Raw genomic sequence first — 18,375 nt, forward strand, 5'->3', positions numbered from 1 at the left:
TACTGCCCCCGACCGTAAAACTCGTCTCCCGTCCTGCCTGACTAAACGGCCCCCTAAAAATGTGCAAGCTGGGCCTTTCTCGTCGTTGGGGAACACGTCCGCCTCCCGAGCTTCCAATTACTTGAAAGTAAAATAACAGAGGGCAAAGCCTCACCAGCCTCTAGGTGCGCAGTCTGGCTCGGGTCCCGCTGGGTCCTGGGATGAGCTCCCCGCAGACCCCGCCCTCCTGCCCCGCCCTCCTGGCCACAGCGAACACCCGGAGGAGCGGATTTGCGTCGCGCGGGTAGCTGGGCCGGCTCGTGCAGCGGACTGGGCATGCTCCGCAGCCCAGTAGGCTAGCTGTGGCAAGTCGGAAGCGTTCGCATCAGCTAGGCAGCGGCCGGGGCAGCGGCGGCGGCGGCGGCGGCGGGGGCCAGGACGGGAGCGGGAAGGGCCGGCCAGGGAAGGCTGCTCTCCCCTTGCGACCGGCGAGCCGGCCTGACAGCGCGATCTGGGTGCGGAGCCCCAACTCTGCCCTGCCCCGGATTTCATTCCGCGGCGGAGGGCTCGGCGAGCGGAATTCCGGCGGCTGCCGCGACTCCGGTGCAAGTGAGTCGTGGGGCGGCGGGAGAGAGCCGGTCGCCGGGGGCCGATCGGACATCCCCCTCCCGGGCTTGGCCTGACGCTGGGAAAGGTGTGCGGGCAGCCCCGGGGCGAGGGGGCGTGAGCGCAGCCAGCGCCTTGCCTCGCGCGTACCTGACGGGCACTCCCCCCGCGCCACCGCGCCAGGGGAGGGGTGGGCGCGGCGGGGGGGGGGGTGTCCCGCGGCCGGGCTCGGGGCTCCGAGCGGGCGGGCAGCCCGCGGGGCTCCCGGACCAAGTTGAGGCAGGGAGAAAGGCGGAGGCGTCAGTGGGCACCTTTTCAGAGGTCTTGCGTGCGGGCTGGAAGGCTGCCTACTGCCGGTTTGGGGCGAGCAGACGGTGGCGGGGCCGAAGAACCGCGAGGCGAGTAGCCTTCGGGCAGTGGCGCGGCGGGGGTCCGGAGACCCGCAGGGTCCGACCCCAAATCACGGCCCTACCCCCACCGCCCGGGTGGCGGCGTGACAGTTGGTACCTCTGGGTCCGATCGCAGCCGGCCAGGCGCCCTGGGTTTCGGGTACCCTCCCCACCCCGCTTCGATGTCCCCGGACAACATAACAGGTGGGAGCCCTTTCCCTGCGGGGCGAGCCCCCCTCCGCAGGCCGCTGAACAGCCTCCAGGTTGGGGGTGGCTCCGACACCCCGCGGGGCTGCCCCCCCCCCCCCGCCCCCGGGTGAGCGTGTATACAGGTAAGGCCTGGAGGAGTCATCAGCGCAGCCTGGAGCTGGACATTCTCTCCAGGACGCGGCCCTTCACGTGAGTGAGGGGTCTCCGCGGTTCCGAGGCGACGTGTCAAGGGCAGAGCAGCGACAGCAGCGGCTGTTTCTCCCACCTTCTTAACCCAGACTCGGGCTTTCTGCTTCTTCTGGTGGACCGGGTAGGGTGTCCTGGTCTAGCTAACGGATTCAGACTGGCGCGTTCTGGTTAAAGCTTGTTTCCCTCTTGGGAGTCTCAAGTAAAAATCCGGATGAGGGTTGCCAGGGCCGGAGGGAGTGAAGAGAACCCATGTAGGTTCTCCTCAGATGTTTCTTTTCACCTTCAGACAGTACCGACTTCAGCAGTACACACTTAGGAAACCAAGAGTGAAGGCTGCTTTCTGAAAGGGAAGTTTATTTTCTATGTTATGGGGCCTGCTTACTATTCCAGCTCCCTTGACATTTACCTTGCTGGACCTTTAGAGCTGTTTGGACAGGTTATTTTGCTTGCGGACTTGGGGGTGTTTGGGGTTGGCTGCCTGGGTGTGGAAGTGGCAAGTGCCCGTCATGGTGTGCTGTGAACTCCCCACGCTTCCTGGCACTGGGGGTTGAACATTCGGGGGGGGGGGAACCGAGTGGGCAGAAAGAGAGGAGTGGGACTGGTGACGTAGCGACGCGATGGGAGTTGCCTAGGGCTGCCCAGGCATAACGAGGTTGGTTGGCTGTTTTGGCTTGTGCGGAAGGGGAGAGGGCTAGGCGTTTCATTGGTTCGGGGAGGAAGGTGTTCACGGGAGAAGCCTGGCGGGGGATGGGTCCCCGTCTGGTCAGCGCTCCAAGGGAAGCCCAGGGATGTTTGGTGATTCAGCAGGTGGCAGACTTCCAGCCCTGAAGCCGTACCTTGGCCAAGCAAGCCAGCAAGCCAGCGAGCAAGCGGCAGCAGCTTCAGGGGAATCTCCAGGAGACTCTCCTGCCGAGAGCAGCTCACTTTCCTTATCTTGCTTTCTGTTTATGGCAGTAGGCCCTGGTTTTTTGGGTTCCTTCCCTATCTCTCTTAAACTATCTAGCATGTTTTTGAATCTCTCCAGTTCTGTGACCCGTTGGATAGCAGGAAGTGGCAGCTGCCACCACGCACAGTTTAAGTAACTAGTTAATGTGCAGAAAATGATAGCAATATGCAAAGCAGAGAAAGTCTTTTCCTTCTATTTCTGCTTCAGAGGTTAGAAATTTACATTTTTAGTAAAATAGTAAGATGTATTTCTGCAGCTTTTCATTGTTGGTAGTGAGCTATTTCAAACATCAGAGAGCATTAAAAATTAATTCAAGGGATGGATAAATGACATTAAAGGGACACAGTTATTAAAGCACTGTCTTATTCATTGGAGGATCTCTAGCATCTTGAGCAGTGCCTAACTTGTAGATACTCATTCAGCGGAAATTTAAAGAATTTTTCGTATTAGAAGCTTGTTGGTAAGTTTCGACGTTTAAAGAACTTTGTATGTTTTCATACGTCAAAATTGCCTATGTTGACCTTAGACATTGAACTTTAGCTTGAAGCCTCAACCCTTTTACTTTTTTCCTGGTTAAGTCCCTTAATTTTCAAATTGTGACAGATCCTGCATGTCAACTGAAAAAACATAAGCTTGTTTTGCTAACATATCTCATGAAAACCTAGAAGACTCCTACATATAACCATTATACATTTTTTAAATTAAAAAGTGCTCCGGCTGCATATCAAATATGCTTTTTTTTTTTTACAAAGCTTCATTTTATACAAAACATTTCAGGAAAACTGTAGAATTCCTAAGCCTTTATCTTCCAATGAAAAGTGCTGCTGTAGAAGAGACAAAACAGTGTTTTGGGAATAAAAATTCTGGCTTGTTTGCACAGGGGGATAACCTGGCCCGTCTTTGAGGGAGGCCTGAGTGTTTGTCCAGCTCATTCTGCATTTTACCTTTGCTATTCTGTGCCTTCCTCCAGTTGTTAAGCTCTTTCTTCTTCCACTAAAGACATACTTTCCTGGCATGGGCTTGCTTACTTAAAGCTGCTGCCAGAAGCTTGCTTTCTGAAAGCTGCTGCATTTTCTCACATAAATTCTACTAGTGCTGACCTTTCTTTTTTCATCGTCCCGTACACTTTTCCACCACTTCATATGATAAACTGTTCGATGGTCCTAAAAAGCTGTGGCCAGCGTGACCTTGTGGGGGGCATGACAGATTGTAGTTGGCTCTCTCTTTGACTTTTTTGGATGGTAGCTGTAACCACAGCAGTCTCTTCTGGAAGAACTGGTAAGGCATACCTGGTCTTAAAGATTTTGGACTTTTCTGTTAAGGCTCTTGGTCAGGAACATAAATGGTCATTTATCGTCTCCTACCACATCCCAAGAATTTTGGCTGTAAAGTGTGTCACTTTAATAAGCTAGCTACCCAGTCACCAGAGGAGCATATTTAGATGTGGCAGTTAGGAAGCAGCGTTGGATGTCGGGGAGGAGAGGGTGAAGAAAAGGGAAGAGAAGGGTGGGTGGGCCCAGGAAGGTGGCTTGGTTTTGTGACTGTGACTTCTGGTTTCAGTAAAACAGAATCGAATGGCTGATCAACAGGTATGGCTTGGTCTGTGCTGGAGTGCTCTGCTCCCCTCCCTAGTCCTCTTTCCCTCCACAGATAAACACACCACACACACACATAGCCACACACAAATCCGCAGACCCACACGTGCACACACACTCTGACAAGAGACACAGACACAGACGTAGACACATACACCCTTTGCCAAAAGCTAAGCATCCCAGCTTCTTTTTAAATACTAATATGTCACACAGGGAAAGTCCAGGGCTCAGTCGCAGGTTGAATTCTGGGGGCCTGAAATCACCCCAAGCTTGTATTTCAGGAAGATTCCCCTTCCCTCTCTCGTGGCAAGGTGATCTGCCCTCTTAGCCTGCAAAGCTTCTGGGGGCTTTCACTGAAGCAACCATTGTGTGTAAATATAGGTGAGGTAGTTTTCACCTTTGAGACTTCCTGGTGCTGAGGGTTGAGTTAACATGCTTCAGTTTTTGGCATAAGATCTCCCCGTGCAAAGCCCCTTTCTTGTTTTGTTTTTTCCTTCTTTCCCACTCTCATTCCCCTCTCCGTCAGACGAGCTTCCTCTCTTGTGTTGGATGTTCTTGGGTATGTCTCTATCCTTGTTAAAGATGTTGTGTTCTTGTGTGCATGTTTTCAGTTCAGGTAAGTAGTGCTGTGCTGCTATGTTTTCATTCGGTTGCTTTTCCATTCAATATTAAAACTTTTTGTTAGGGAAATTTTCAGACATTCATAAAAGTCAAAAGAATTTCATTCAACATTTTATTTGAGAGATCTATGTTAGTATAGGTTTATCCAGCGCATTGCTATGACTGCTGCTTTTTACGGCTGGCCTGCTACGTACCCACTAGTTTCACTTACCCATTTTTCTAATGATGCACACTTAGGTCACCTCCACTCCTGCTACCATGAGCAAAGCTGTGATGAAGGAATATCCTGCGGCATCTCTTAATGATGCCTGTGAGAATCTCTCTAGGGTAGTGGTTCTTACAGTGGTCCATACCGAGCAGCATCAACCTCACCTGGGAACTGTTAGACTTGTAGGTGCTCGGGACCTAACCTAGACCTCCTGAATCAGGAACCCTGGGGCAGACCCCATCAATTTGTGTTTTAGGAAATCCAGCCTGGAGACTTTGGTGCATAGGAAAGTTTGAGGAACACTGCTCTAAGGGTATCTACCCAAGAGTGGGAGGGCTGGGTAAAAGAGAACAAACACACCTGTTCTTATTAAATACTGCCAAATTAGTCTCCAGTGTTGCTGGACTGGTTGACACTCTCACAGCAGTGCATGAGGGGCTCCTAATTCACCACATCCTCCTTAGTGGTTGATATTAACCATCTTTCTAATTTTACCAGTATTTGATGGCTTCTTATTGTTTTAATGTGAACTTACGTAATTTCTTAATGAATTTGAGCATCTTTTAATATATTTGTTAGCTATTACCATTTCTTTGACTGGCTTTAGTCTGTTTTTCTAATGTATTGCTTTGCAGATGTCTTAAATATCCTAGATATTAATCTCATTCTGCTATCTATTAACTTTATCAGTGGTAACTTTCAGAAATTTAAAATTTTGATATAGCCCAGTGCCATTAATTTTTGCCTTTTGTACATTAGGAATCTTAAGATGTTCTTCCTTACCCCAAGATTACAAATATATTCTATATTTTCTTCTGTCAACTTCCTGCTTTTACCTTTCACAGTGAGGGCTGTAATCTGTTTGAGGTTCGTCTTAATACACAGTGTATGGAAGGAATCTGGTGTTATTTTTTCCTTTCCATTTTGTGAGCCAGTTTTCCCAAAATCATTAACCAGTGTATTTTTTTTCTAGTATTTTAGGGATGAATGTGGAGCCACCTCTATCATACATCAGGTTCCCACATGCACGAGTCTATTTTTTTCTACTTTATTGAGTTATAATTTATGTATGGTAAACTTCACCTGTACATTTAAAATGTACAATCTAATGAATTTCGACAGATGTGCATACTTGTGAAACCACACAGTCAAGATCCAGAGCATTTCCCTCACCCTAAAACTTCCCCTTTGTCTTCCATCCCTCCCTTTGTCCCCAGGCCCAGGCAACCACTGGTCTGCTTTCTGCTACAAATTGGTTAGTTTGCATTTTCAGATTTTGAGATTCCTCACAGGGTTTAAATTCTCTATTCTGTCCCAGTCATCTGTCTATTTCTGTGCCAAATTATTTTTATTATTATAGCTCTGCAGTGTGTCTTATATGGCAGGGTGAGCCCCTTCTTTGCTCTTCTTTTTCAGAACTTAGTTATTTGTGGATCTTTTTTCTTCCATATACATTTTGGGATGCTTGTCAAATTCTCAACAAAGTCTTGGAAATGTGATTGGCACTGCATTGAATGTATAGTCTAACATGGGGGAGAATTGACACTTCTTCCTTCTTAATGTTGTAATTCTATCCATGAACATGGTTGCCCCATCTTTTTTTAATGACATATAATAGAGTTTAAAATTTTCTCTGTCACAACATTTTTTACAAAAGTAATGTGTTGTTTCGAGGAGAATTTGAGCTTGGGCTTTTTAGTCTGAACCTTAGAGGAAGGCAGAGTGTAGGGGCTTGGGGGACAGATGTTTCAATCTCTGTTCTCCATTCACTGACCTTGAGTGACACTGGGCAAGTTCTCACCTTTGGTGGCCCCAGGTTCCTCCTTCCTCAAGCTAGATCCCAGCAGCCTCCTCTGCAAGGCTGCTGAGCTGCTGAGGCCTTTAAATGAGATAATGTAGGAGAGGCAGGAGTACAAATCTTGAAACATTTGCTGCTCAGTAAATGTTGGTGTAACACCTCCCCTAATGCTGTCTTTCAATAGCAAAAACTTCATACTTTTATTCTACTTCTTAGGGATTGATAAACAAAGAAGTGTCAGAAAAGCAAAGTGAATAAGCCAACCAATTAACTGTGTAACACTCTCCAATTCTATACATGTAAGTCCATGCTTCTACCTAATTTTGTGGGGTTTCACAGAAAGTATGGATACTTCCAAAGAATGTTACAGTCCAGTAGGGAAGAAAAGACCAATATATAAGAAACAGAGAACTCTATGTGACAGATGGCTTATAATTAAGGTTAAGTGGTGTGGTACCAGGGGAGTTATGAGTAGGGAGAAATGCTGTTCTGTGAGAGTTTTTTTTTCTTTTAATTGAAGTATAGTTAATCTATCATGTTGTGTTAGTTTCAAGTGTACAGCACAGTGATTCAGTTATACATACATATGTATATATATATTTTTTCAGATTGTTTTCCATTATGTTATTACAATATACTGAATATAGTTCCCTGTGTTATACAGAAGATCCTTGTTGTTTACCTACTTTATATATAGTAGTGTTTATATGTTAATCCCAAACTCCTAATTTATCTCCCCCTCTCCCACCCCCCACTGCTATCCCCTCTGGTAACCATAAGTTTGTTTTCTATGTCTGTGAGTCTATTTCTGTTTTGTAAATAAGTTCATTTGTATCATTTTTTAAGATTCCACTTATAAATGATGTTATATGATAATTGTCTTTTTCTGACTTACTTCACTTAGTATGATAATCTTTAGGTGCATCCATGTTGCTACAAATGGCATTTCATTCTTTTTTTATGGCTAATATTCCATTTTATATATATATATATATATATATATACATATATATACACACATACACATATGTATATATATATATATACACACATATCCCATTTTCTTTACCCATTCATCTGTCAGTGGACATTTAGGCTGCTTCCATGTCTTAGCTATTGTGAATAGTGCTGCAGTGAACATTGGGGTGCATGTATCTTTTCGAATTAGCGTTTTCTCTGGATGTGCCCAGGAGTGGGGTTGCTGGACCATATGGTAACTTTATATTTAGTTTTTTTTTTTTAAATAAATTTATTTATTTTTGGCTGTGTTGGGTCTTTGTTGCTGCGTGCCAGCTTTCTCTAGCTGTGGCGAGCGGGGGCTACCCTTTGTTGCGGTGCGCGGGCTTCTCATCGCAGTGACTTCTCTTGTTGCGGAGCACGGGCTCTAGGCGCATGGGCTTTGGTAGTTGCAGCAGGCGGACTCAGTAGTTGTGGCTCACAGGCTCTAGAGCACAGGCTCTGTAGTTGTGGCGCACAGGCTTAGTTGCTCCGCGGCATGTGGGATCTTCCCAGACCAGGGCTCGAACCCGTGTCCCCTGCATTGGCAGGCGGATTCTTAACCACTGCGCCACCAGGAAAGCCCTATATTTAGTTTTTAAAGGAACCTCCATACTGTTTTCCATAGTGGCTGTACCAATTTATATTCCCGCCAACGGTGTAGGAGGTTTCACTTTTCACCCCACCCTCTCCAGCATTTATTATTTGTGGACTTTTTAATGATGACTGTTCTGACTGGTGTGAGGTCATACCTCATTGTAGTTTTGATTTGCATTTCTTTAATAATTAGCGATATTGAGCATCTTTTCATGTGCTTGTATGTCTGTATGTCTTCTTTGGAGAAAAGTCTCTTTAGGTCTTCTGCACATTTTTTTTTTTAAATTTATTATTTATTTATTTATTTTTGGCTGTGTTGGGTCTTCGTTTCTGTGCGAGGGCTTTCTCTAGTTGCGGCGAGCGGGGGCTACTCTTCATCGCAGTGCGCGGGCCTCTCACTATCGCGGCCTCTTGTTTTCTGCACATTTTTTGATAGGGTTGTTTGTTTTTTGATATTAAGCTGTATGAGCTGTTTGTATATTTTGGAAATTAATCCCTTGTTGGTAGCATCCTTTGCAAATATTTTTCTCCTAGTCCATAGGTGGTCTTTTCATTTTGTTTATGGTTTCCTTTGCTGTGCAAAAGCTTTTAAGCTTAATTAGGCCCCATTTGTTTATTTTTGTTTTATTTCCATTATTCTAGGAGACAGATCCAAAAATATATTGCTGCAATATATGCCAAAGAGTGTTTTGCCTATGTTCTCCTCTAGAAGTTTTATAGTCTCTGGTCTCACATTTAGGTCTTAAATCCATTTTGAGTTTATTTTTGTATATGGTGTTAGAGTATGTTCTAATTTCACTCTGTCACATGTAGCTGTCCAGTCTGTGAGACTTTGACTTGACTTGAGTAGAATTAGATTACGGGGGAGTGAAGGGGCCTGAGAAACCAAGTATAATTAGCATTTCTGTCCAGGGCTTTGGGAGCCTAGAATTGAACTCCATGACTGTGGATTGTGTGCCTAAATTTAAGTGTCTTAAAAATCATTGCTTTGGAAACAGTGACAACAAGTGGCTAGTAGATACCTAGGTAACTAATAGCTCTCTGTCATATAATATAGCGGTTAAGAGCACTGTTCCTGAGTTCAGGTCTTGGCCTTACCATTTAGGAGCTGTAGGACCTTAGAGAAGTTATGTAAACCTTATGTGCCTCAGTTTCCCTAATCCTCATTGGTGGGTCTCATAACAGCAGGTACCTCAGAGGTTAAGGACTGTAAGTTAACCTTTGTCACGTGCTTAGTTCATGGCACAAGGTAATCACAATATAAATGTTAGCTGTTCTTATGACTACTTTTGTTAATATTCATTGCGTTCCTCCCGTTATCTCCCATGAGGTATTTGAGGCCTTATGCCCCAGAGTTGTTGGATGTCCAGAAAGACTGTCGGAGGCACAGTACTGGAGAGAGAATTCTTTTTCTTCAGGTTGCTGGGCATGTGGTGGGCGCTCAGTTGTAGACTGAGCAAGTAAATGCTTGACAGACAATGAAGCCAGGTGCTGTCTCTTGGTCCTGAATGTCCTCAGTCAGGTGGCTAGTGTTGACCTTAAAAATTATGGTTATTTTACTGGCAAAAGTCGGTTTATTTGGGAATAGCAGAGAATTACAATTCAGGACAAGTAAGCCATGGCAAAAATCATAGGCAAGCCCAACAAACAAAGGAGAGTAATGTTATTTTATAGAGAAAAAGGAGGAAGTTGGAAAGGGTTGTTTTGAAGGAAAGTCCATTGGAAAAAGGTGAGGGTTGAGGGTGATGACGGTTTCTCATTGGCTGAGTTGCTGGGGTAGTCGATTTCTTGTGGGAGATGCAGTGTACATCTTTTCCTGTTGGGGCCTGTAATTGGTGATTCTTTCCCATTGATGCTTCTTCTGTTAGGGTGTGTAATTGACAGTTCTTCCTGAAATTAATATCCAGTGGTACTGCATGAGTGCCCCCCCTTCAGGCCTTCTGACTCCATTTTAGTGTGGTTTCCCTTTATTAATTTTCACATCAGCATGCAGGAAGCAGGTTTTGTTTTGCTGTATTCCTAGTTCTGATTAGACCTTTTGGCAGAGGTGTAGTAATCATAGGGATTCATACTTGTTGAGGATGAACCACATGCCAGACACTGTCAAAGCCTTTTCCCTTTCGGCCTTTTCCCTTTCGGACAGTCCTGTAAGAGGCATGTTATTATTATCCCTTTTTAGAGGTGAGGAGAGTGGGGCACGAGTAATTTGCCCAACAAAGTAGGAGGGCCCTGAAAGAGTTTAGTGTTTGGGGCCTTTGCCAGTTGACAGAAATTACCAGAGTAAGTGCTCTTGGTGGGACGCCATTGTAATTACCTAGAATTGTGAAGCACACGTTAGCCCAGCAGGGCATTCCCATGACCTTGGAGGTTTCTCAGCCTACGTTGATAGTTCTCAAATTTCAACAGATATTAGAATCACCTGGAGTCTTGTTAAAACACCCTGTGCTGGGCCCATCCCCACCAGAGTTTTTGAGGCAAGTAGCTTGGGGTGGGACCTAGTAGTTTACAAGTCCCAGGACAAGATGATGCTGATTCTGCTGGCCTGGGACCCCTCTTTGAGAACCACTTCCATAAGCAATACTCACGTCAGTGAAGAGCCAGCGGCTCCTACTTCAGTTACAGTCAGGTGAGATGATTTCAGATTGAGAAATTTTAAATACTGTCCCCCTCATGGAATAAAAACTGAACTCACACGGTCCTGTTTATCTATGCCAGCAGAGGGATGTCTGAGTCAGGGCAGCGCAGAAATTGCTTTCTGTCCTTGCCGGTGTTTGTGACCTGGGTTAGATGGATGATAACCCGGGGTGGAGAGAAAATTTGGAAATGCAAGTCAAGATTTACTAGAAGCATGAACTGCCATCAAATGCATCCCGCCTTAGGAAGATGACCTGATTTTGTTTTTGTTTATAAATTTATTTATTTATGGCTGCGTTAGGTCTTTGTTCCTGCGCGCAGGCTTTCTCTAATTGCGTTGAGCGGGGGCTACTCTTTGTTGCGGTGTGTGGGCTTCTCATTGCAGTGGCTTCTCTTGTTGCAGAGCATGAGCTCTAGGCACGCGGGCTTCAGTAGTTGTGGCACGCGGGCGCAGTAGTTGTGACTCGCAGGCTCTAGAGCTCGGGCTCAGTAGTTGTGGCGCACGGGCTTAGTTGCTCCGCGGCATGTGGGATCTTCCCGGACCAGGGCTCGAACCCATGTCCCATGCACTGGCAGGTGGATTCTTAACCACGGAGCCACCAGGGAAGTCCCACCTGATTTGTTTTTATTTTGCTATTTTCCACCTTCCCCACTCCCTGCCATAGGCACAAAAAAGGCTTTGTGTCCACTGTTTAACCCTGTGGGAAAATTTAGGCACAGAGAAATTAAAAGTGTATGAAGATACATAGCCTGACAGTAGAGAGACAGAAGATAATCTTATTTGACTGGGCTAATTGTAGTAGAAAACTATCTGTTTGTAAGAACACTTAAAAAAAACAAAGAAAAGAAAAGCAGAAGAAGGACTGTGTACCTGTCTCTAGCTGTTGGGAGGTAAAATAGCTACCATGTGTCCAAATTTAACACAGCCTCACACACAGGAAGCCCTCACCAAGTGCGGTCCACTGTTACTCCAGCCAAAGTTTTCTGTTGTGCAATTGAGACTGCACTGCCCCCATCTGAAGAATGTTACACATAAAACTGAGGAATTAGAAATTTTTAGAATTGAAAGGTTTTGTAGGAAATGGGGACTTAGGATTACAAGTCAATTGTGTCTGGGAAGAAACATTCCAGATTTTCCCTGTGCCGGTTGTCACGGCTCTCCTGTGACCCCAGTAGCCGGGATTAGCTTGTGTGCTTGGTGAGGGGACGTGGCAGGGCAGAGAGAATGGGGGAGGGCCAAGGGAAGACTGGGGAGGGCAGACAGCCCTGAGCATATACACCAGACCTTCTCAGCCAGGGGTTTACAGCGGCAGGGGGTGAACACAGGGTGAGGGTCTGTTATGGGCCAGACCCCTGTTAGGCCTGGAGATATAGGGATGAGTGAGATGGGGTCTGGGTTCCTGAGGGGTTAGTGGGGGAGACAGACATGTCCACGGATAAATGTCATGACCAACTAGTGGGTGCAGTATGGCAGCTGCACACCCAGCACCCTGGGGTGGGGCGGGAGGGCTGGACAGAGAGGTGGCCTGCTCCTGGTTCCCTGTGTGACAGCGCACGTGAGAAGGTGACTAACACCAGAGGGTAGCACAGATGGAACTGGAACTGGTGTATTCCGGTTTTGTTTCCTTCTTTCTTTTGTTTTTGGGATTTCCATTTTGAGTGAGAGAATTCTGACCGCAGAGGGGAGTCTGGGCACATGGGCGCTGTAAGAATCCAGAGCTGGTAGTGCCCTTCAGAACCACTTAGGAGGTCAGAGGGGCACATTCTAGTTTACTTTTTTTGTCTTTGACAACTGTGGCTAATTTTTCGCTGTTTCCTAGGAATGTAAAACCTGCAGAAGATTAATGCCTTTCTATCTTTAAGGTACATCAGCTTTTAAAAGAAAGACTCTTTATTAAAAGCAAGGTTTTATTTGCCCTTAATTTTTGGCAAAGTGCTAAATTCCACTTTCAGTTTTGTTTTCAGTGGTTTGCACTTCTCACTTTCCTTCTTCCCTCTTCCCTCCCCTTCTCTCTTCCCCCTCCTTTCCTTAATACCCTTGCAAATACCATGCAAGCTAAGGCATAGTGCCAACACTGTGACCTTGGCAAACTTGGGCCCCGGCTTCCTTATCTGTAAGTGGAGAGTTTGGATTAGTTGGCGCATAGTCACCTGGTCCCCACATCTGTGAGTCCTGTGACTAGGGGACACCTGAAAAGAGGGGCTCATGAACTCCATTTCATCAGTCGTTTATTCTCCTGTTAATAAAAAAGAATCTTATTTCAGAACCGCCTTCCCCAATCCTGTTAGTTGCACGTCCAAACCACTTTCTAGAAACAGCAGTAAGCGGTTGATTCTTCACTGTGGTATTTTCCAGCTTGTGATTGATGCCCCTCCTGGCAGCCTGTCTCTATTACAGGTGCACAGTGTGGGCTGTTCAGTGTTTTAGTCACAGGCATACTGTGTGAATCCGTGAAGGATGTTAGGACGTGTGATAGAAGGACAGATCGTAAGAGGTGATCAGCCTGAGGTTGTGCGGTGGGGTGGCGGCGTGGGTAAGCCAGGAGAGCGGGTAATGCTCAGGTTCCGGACGGAGCTCCCAAGAGTCACAGGTCAGTTGAAGGTTAGGGCTGGGAGGAAAGGTCCCGGGAGCAGAGAGGCGGAGAGAGAGCTCAAGAAACCATCCCCGAAGGAGCGGGGGAGGGGCGGCTGAAGGGGATCCCCCCTCCAGCTGTGAGGGCAGGAGCGGAGGCTGGGGACATCACAAAGGGAAGAGGAAGAGCAGCTGGGGGGAAGGGAGCCGCTTTTACGCTTCCAGCAAACACAGGCTGAGGGTTTGGGCAGAAGTCTGAAAAGGGGGTGGGGTGCCCATCGGCCTGAGGCCAGAAGGGAGGAGTTCATTGCTCCCAAGGAAATCAGGAGGGAGAGGGTCGGGCTGGGTGGGTGGAAGAGGAGAGGACGGCCCGATGGGCGGCGTGCTGGGATCAAAAGGGTGTCGTGAGAGAAACACCTGCGTGGGGTGATCCATGGCCTTCAGCCCGAGCCAGGCTGCTCTGGTCACCTGAGACCGAGAGAGCAAGTGGGGACATGTGTGGCCATGCTTTTGGGCCACTGGCTTTCTCTCGTGTGAAATGGGGATAGTAAGCACTACGTCGCAGTGTTGTCCTTCCGAAGGCCTTTGGTACGTGCCTGCGGAGGTGCAGAGCACCTTCCCAGTTGCGGAGGTGACCTTGGGAGGTGGGAGCAGAGGATTTCCGTCTGAGAGGGAGGGGATAGTCTCCAGTTTCCCTTCTGCTCCCTGGCCAGCGTGTTGACCGTTCACTTGACTAGGTGGACCGTGAGCGAGACTTAGGGATGGTGCCCTGGGACTGTCCATCTGTCCCCAACTTCGTGGCCGTGTGTTGTTGAGATTTCTATCACGTGGTCTCTCATCCGATCCCTTACGATTCTTCCTGATCTCATCCCAGAGCCTGTCCCTGTTCTCCTGGCTGCGAGTTCGGTCTCCACACCCTAAGATCCCAAGTGCACAGACTGGCCCATGTGTGTCATTGCTCTCTGTGAAAGTCTTCGTGGTGGCCTCAGTCTCCAGTATGCGCCTTCAGACTCAGTGGGACCAGCATTTCTGACTTGGATGAGGCTGAGTATACAGGTGTGGACAAAGCAAAGTCTCCATGCGCATGGAGTTTTCCTGGTGATGGGGCGGACGGGACAATCAAGTCAACAAATGTGAGGCCCACCAGGGGTTCAGGAGGCAGAGCCTCAGCGAGCCTTGTAACAGCTCTGCACCCGCGCACACGGTCGGTCATTTGACATTTGCAGTACTGCTGCTGTTTGTGTAGTGACACCTGAGTTCCTTTGAAAGGCCCTGCAGAGTTAGCAGCAGTTGTGCTGGGCTGAGTTCCAGGTTTCCATCGGGGCCCTGATCATGGCTGGCTTTCCCCTCCCTTTGATTTTAGAGACAGAGACAGGGTGGTGTGAACACCCCCAGGAATATCTCAGGCCTCCTTTTGACCGTTTGTTTGAAGGCCTAATGAGTGGCCCAGGGGGTCTTACTAGGGTCCATGGATGGGTTTCCTGAAACCATCGAAATCCAGTTTATCATTCTGGGTGTGTGCATTTTTCTGGTGAGAGTGTCTAAAGCTTTCATTAAATCCACCAGGAAGAGCTCTGAAATGTTTATTTATTTATTTATTTATTTAGGCCGCACGGCCCACGGGATCTTGGTTCCCTGACCAGGGATGGAACCTCTGCGCCCTGCAGTGGAACCGCCAGGGAAGTCCCTGAAAGGTTTATTTTTATGAAAGTGGATGAAAAGATAGAATTGGGCCATTGAGGGCTTCTCTTTATTGCTGTCTGTCCCCTTTGTAGAGGAACTAATGTGATGTGATTTGCCTAAAGCGAGGAGGCAGACACAGGCCGAGAGCCTCAGTGCGCTTATCTGGGACTTGCCATTTCTGTGTCTTATGGTGGGGACACGTTCAGTTATTCCTCTGAGAAAAAAGAGAAGCAAAATGATAAAGCTGGCATCATGGAAGCCCAGCCAACTCAGTGGGAGAGAGTGGGGGAGGTGTATGTGATGCTGCAATGTGGTTTTGTCATCCACTCAGCAGGAGGAGAAGGCTGGGTCTCAGGAAGAGAGCAGAAGACCACTTGAGCAGGTGATGCTTCTCAGATTTCTGAGTCTGATGGGCACTGACCGTAGGTCTGGAGAGGACAGTCTAGGACTTTGGCTGTTGATGTCAAAGGCACCTGTTTTAGGAAATTCCTCTGCTTGAGAAGTCCATAATAGTTTACGTAAATAATAAAGCTCATGACAATTGTCCTTCAAGATGAGGGTATGGAGGGTAGCTTTTAAGAGGGAGGGCGTTGATACTGACCTACTATTTGATCCAGCAATTCTACTTCTTGGGGTTTATTTTAAGAAATAATTAAGACCATTATTCATCCCAGAGCTGTTTGTCATAGTGAAAAGTTGAAAACCTAAGTATACAACAGTTGGGGGTTGGTTAAACAAATGACATATATCCAAATAATGGAATACTTGGCAAACCTAAAAAATAATATCCAGAGGAATATTCGTAGAAAGTTGTTCAAAAAACATTGTTATGTACAAAAAGTTACATACTGCCTTTGTAAAAAATAAACTATTCAGAAAATACTAGTTGGGTGCCTACCATGAGCCAGGAGCCCTGCTGGACGCTGGTGACAGAGTGAGGAACTAGGCAGTTACGTTTCCTGCCCTCAATTAGCGTACCGTCTACTAGGGAAATAGTCAAGCCATATTGACTTTCTCATAAAGTTTTATAAATACTCATAGGAGGACTCCAAAAACAGTGACTCCTTAACAGGCACGTTCAGCCACCTGTGAGGTCCGATCAGGTATGTCTCTGTATACTTGTTACTGGCTACATCCCTGACCTGAAATCACTGATTTCCTAGAAAGCTTGAAGTAAGTCACTGAGATGTGTTACTGACACTGCCTTACTGTCTAACTGTCTTCCTTTCTCCCCCGCAGTTCGAGGCTCTGCGGGGGGAAGGGTGGTGGAGGCACAGTCGTTTTGGGAGTGGGGGATATTCCCGCCCTACTTCCTGACTTCTGTCCTCAGTGCTGTCGTCATCACAAGCCTTGTCACCAGCTCACCTGGAATTGCCTCTTGTTCACTGTCGCCTCTCGTGGGCCTCACATCGTCCTGACTTGGGCCCCTGACTTGTTGTCATCTGTGGTGTTTGCAGCCACGTGGAGTAGTGCTTCATTCTTAGAAATCATCTAGGTTAAATCCTTTCTTGGAGCCTGGCGAAGCCGGGACTGGAATCTGCGTGTCCTGCCTGCCCGATGGACATCTTTTCCACTAGGCAACAGCATGGCGGTTCTTGGTCACCACAGCGAGGGCTCTTCCAAGCAGGTCTGCGTTAAAAACTACATGCATTTCAAATCGGTGACCCCACAAAACTGCGAGAAAGCTTAATTCCTTCAAAGGCAAAAAGGCAGCAGATTTCTTGAGGAAGAAGAAATGAACCACCGTCTCTGCTAGCGTGGCTGCCTGTCACAGTATGGAGACCAGGCTGAATTGGTGTTGGCAGAGTTTGGCGAGCGTGTGTAAGGGCTGTGTTCGTAGCCAAACTCTGGGATCTTCTACCGTGTGCCAGCCATGTTAGCTCCCGGGATCCACACAGGAAGACGACGTGGGGCTCTGCTGTCAGGAGCCCCTCTCTAGAGAGAGCAGCGGAGAGATGGGCCCAATGACAATGCACTGCGGTCTCATGCTGTGTGTACTAGTGACTGGGACTCGAGAATTTTGGCTAAAATGTTCAGGAAGGCAGTCCCTGGGGAGGGCGGGTCTGAGCTGGACCCTGAGGAGGGGTGGGATTGCCAGGGGCACCGCTGACGTCAGAGTCCACATGAGGGCACCTCCTGGAGACAGGCAGTGCATGGCCTGGGCTGACTGTTCAAGGCCTCGCGGCGTTTATTTGCCTTTTAACCTAAATTTTGGCTTTTTAAAAATTTATTTATTTATTTATCTATCTATCTATCGCCACGCTGTGTGCTTGCGGGATAACCACTATTGTTTTTTTTTTTTTTTTAACTTATTTTATTTTTTGCTGCGTTGGGTCTTGGGTCTTCGTTTCTGCGCACGGGCTTTCTCTAGTTGCGGCGAGCGGGGGCTACTCCTTGTTTTGGTGCGCGGGCTTCTCATTGCGGTGGCTTCTCTTGTTGCGGAGCGTGGGCTCTAGGCACGCGGGCTTAAGTAGTTGTGGCTCGCGGGCTCAGTAGTTGTGGCTCGCGGGCTCTAGAGTGCAGGCTCAGTAGTTGTGGCGCACGGGCTTAGTTGCTCCACGGCATGTGGGATCTTCCTGGACCAGGGCTTGGGACCATGTCCCCTGCATTGGCAGGCGGATTCTTAACCACTGCACCACCAGGGAAGCGCCACCACTATTGTTTTGACATATATACCTCCCATCTTTTTTTCTGTAAATACTAGATGTGCACCCAAATAGTAAAATAGTATTATTTTAACCAAATGTTAGAAGGAATAGTATTGCCAAAGCTAAATCTCAGCAGTTCTAGAATTGATTTCTAGGATACAAGTATAAATCTGAAATTTTATAAAAGTTACTAGTAATGCTATTATTAAAATCATAATAGAGTTTAGCATTATGGTATAAGAACTTAATTTCTTAGCATGTATGATCAGTGTAGTGAACATTTGTGATACTGGGTACATATTGACTTTCAGGAGGTGGAGGAGGGAGGAGCAAGGCTTTTATTCATTTATTTTATTATTTATTTATTTTGGTTTTTGAATTATTATCATTATTTTGGCTAGCTGTCAATATGAGACACTGTAAGTGGTAGTTTGTCTCCAACTTACTAAACTTTTGACCAATAACTGACTTCTCTCCTCTTTAACTCCTGGACCTAAAGATTTCCTTGGTGATGGTGATGCAGCTTCATTTGAAGTTATCCCTCACCCCAGCTTAGTGTGGTGCTCAAAGGAGAATATGTCTGGATAATATCAGAAGCACAAATAAGATCGTTGCCCTTATACAAATTTTTCCCTGATATTTTGGCCTGTGATTGCTGCTTCATATAACCAGCTGAGAGAATAACACATCCTTAAGCCTGGGCT

General features: G+C 47.0%; 1 protein-coding gene across 8 annotated transcripts in view; it reads left to right on the forward strand.

Annotated features, from left to right (window-relative positions):
* The first annotated feature begins 338 nt into the window (after positions 1-338).
* SGMS1 (sphingomyelin synthase 1) overlaps positions 339-18,375 on the forward strand; it is a 304,020-nt gene continuing 285,983 nt past the window's right edge. For 7 of the 8 annotated variants that reach the window (XM_059899840.1, XM_059899841.1, XM_059899838.1 and 4 more), the window contains exon 1: positions 339-588. The gene's annotated coding sequence lies outside the window, so the exon portion shown is untranslated. Of the gene's footprint in view, positions 674-18,375 lie in introns of all 8 variants that reach the window. The other variant, XM_059899842.1, reaches the window with a different exon arrangement.

Source organism: Balaenoptera ricei, chromosome 16 (genome assembly GCF_028023285.1).
Source record: "Balaenoptera ricei isolate mBalRic1 chromosome 16, mBalRic1.hap2, whole genome shotgun sequence".
Lineage (NCBI taxonomy): Eukaryota > Metazoa > Chordata > Mammalia > Artiodactyla > Balaenopteridae > Balaenoptera > Balaenoptera ricei.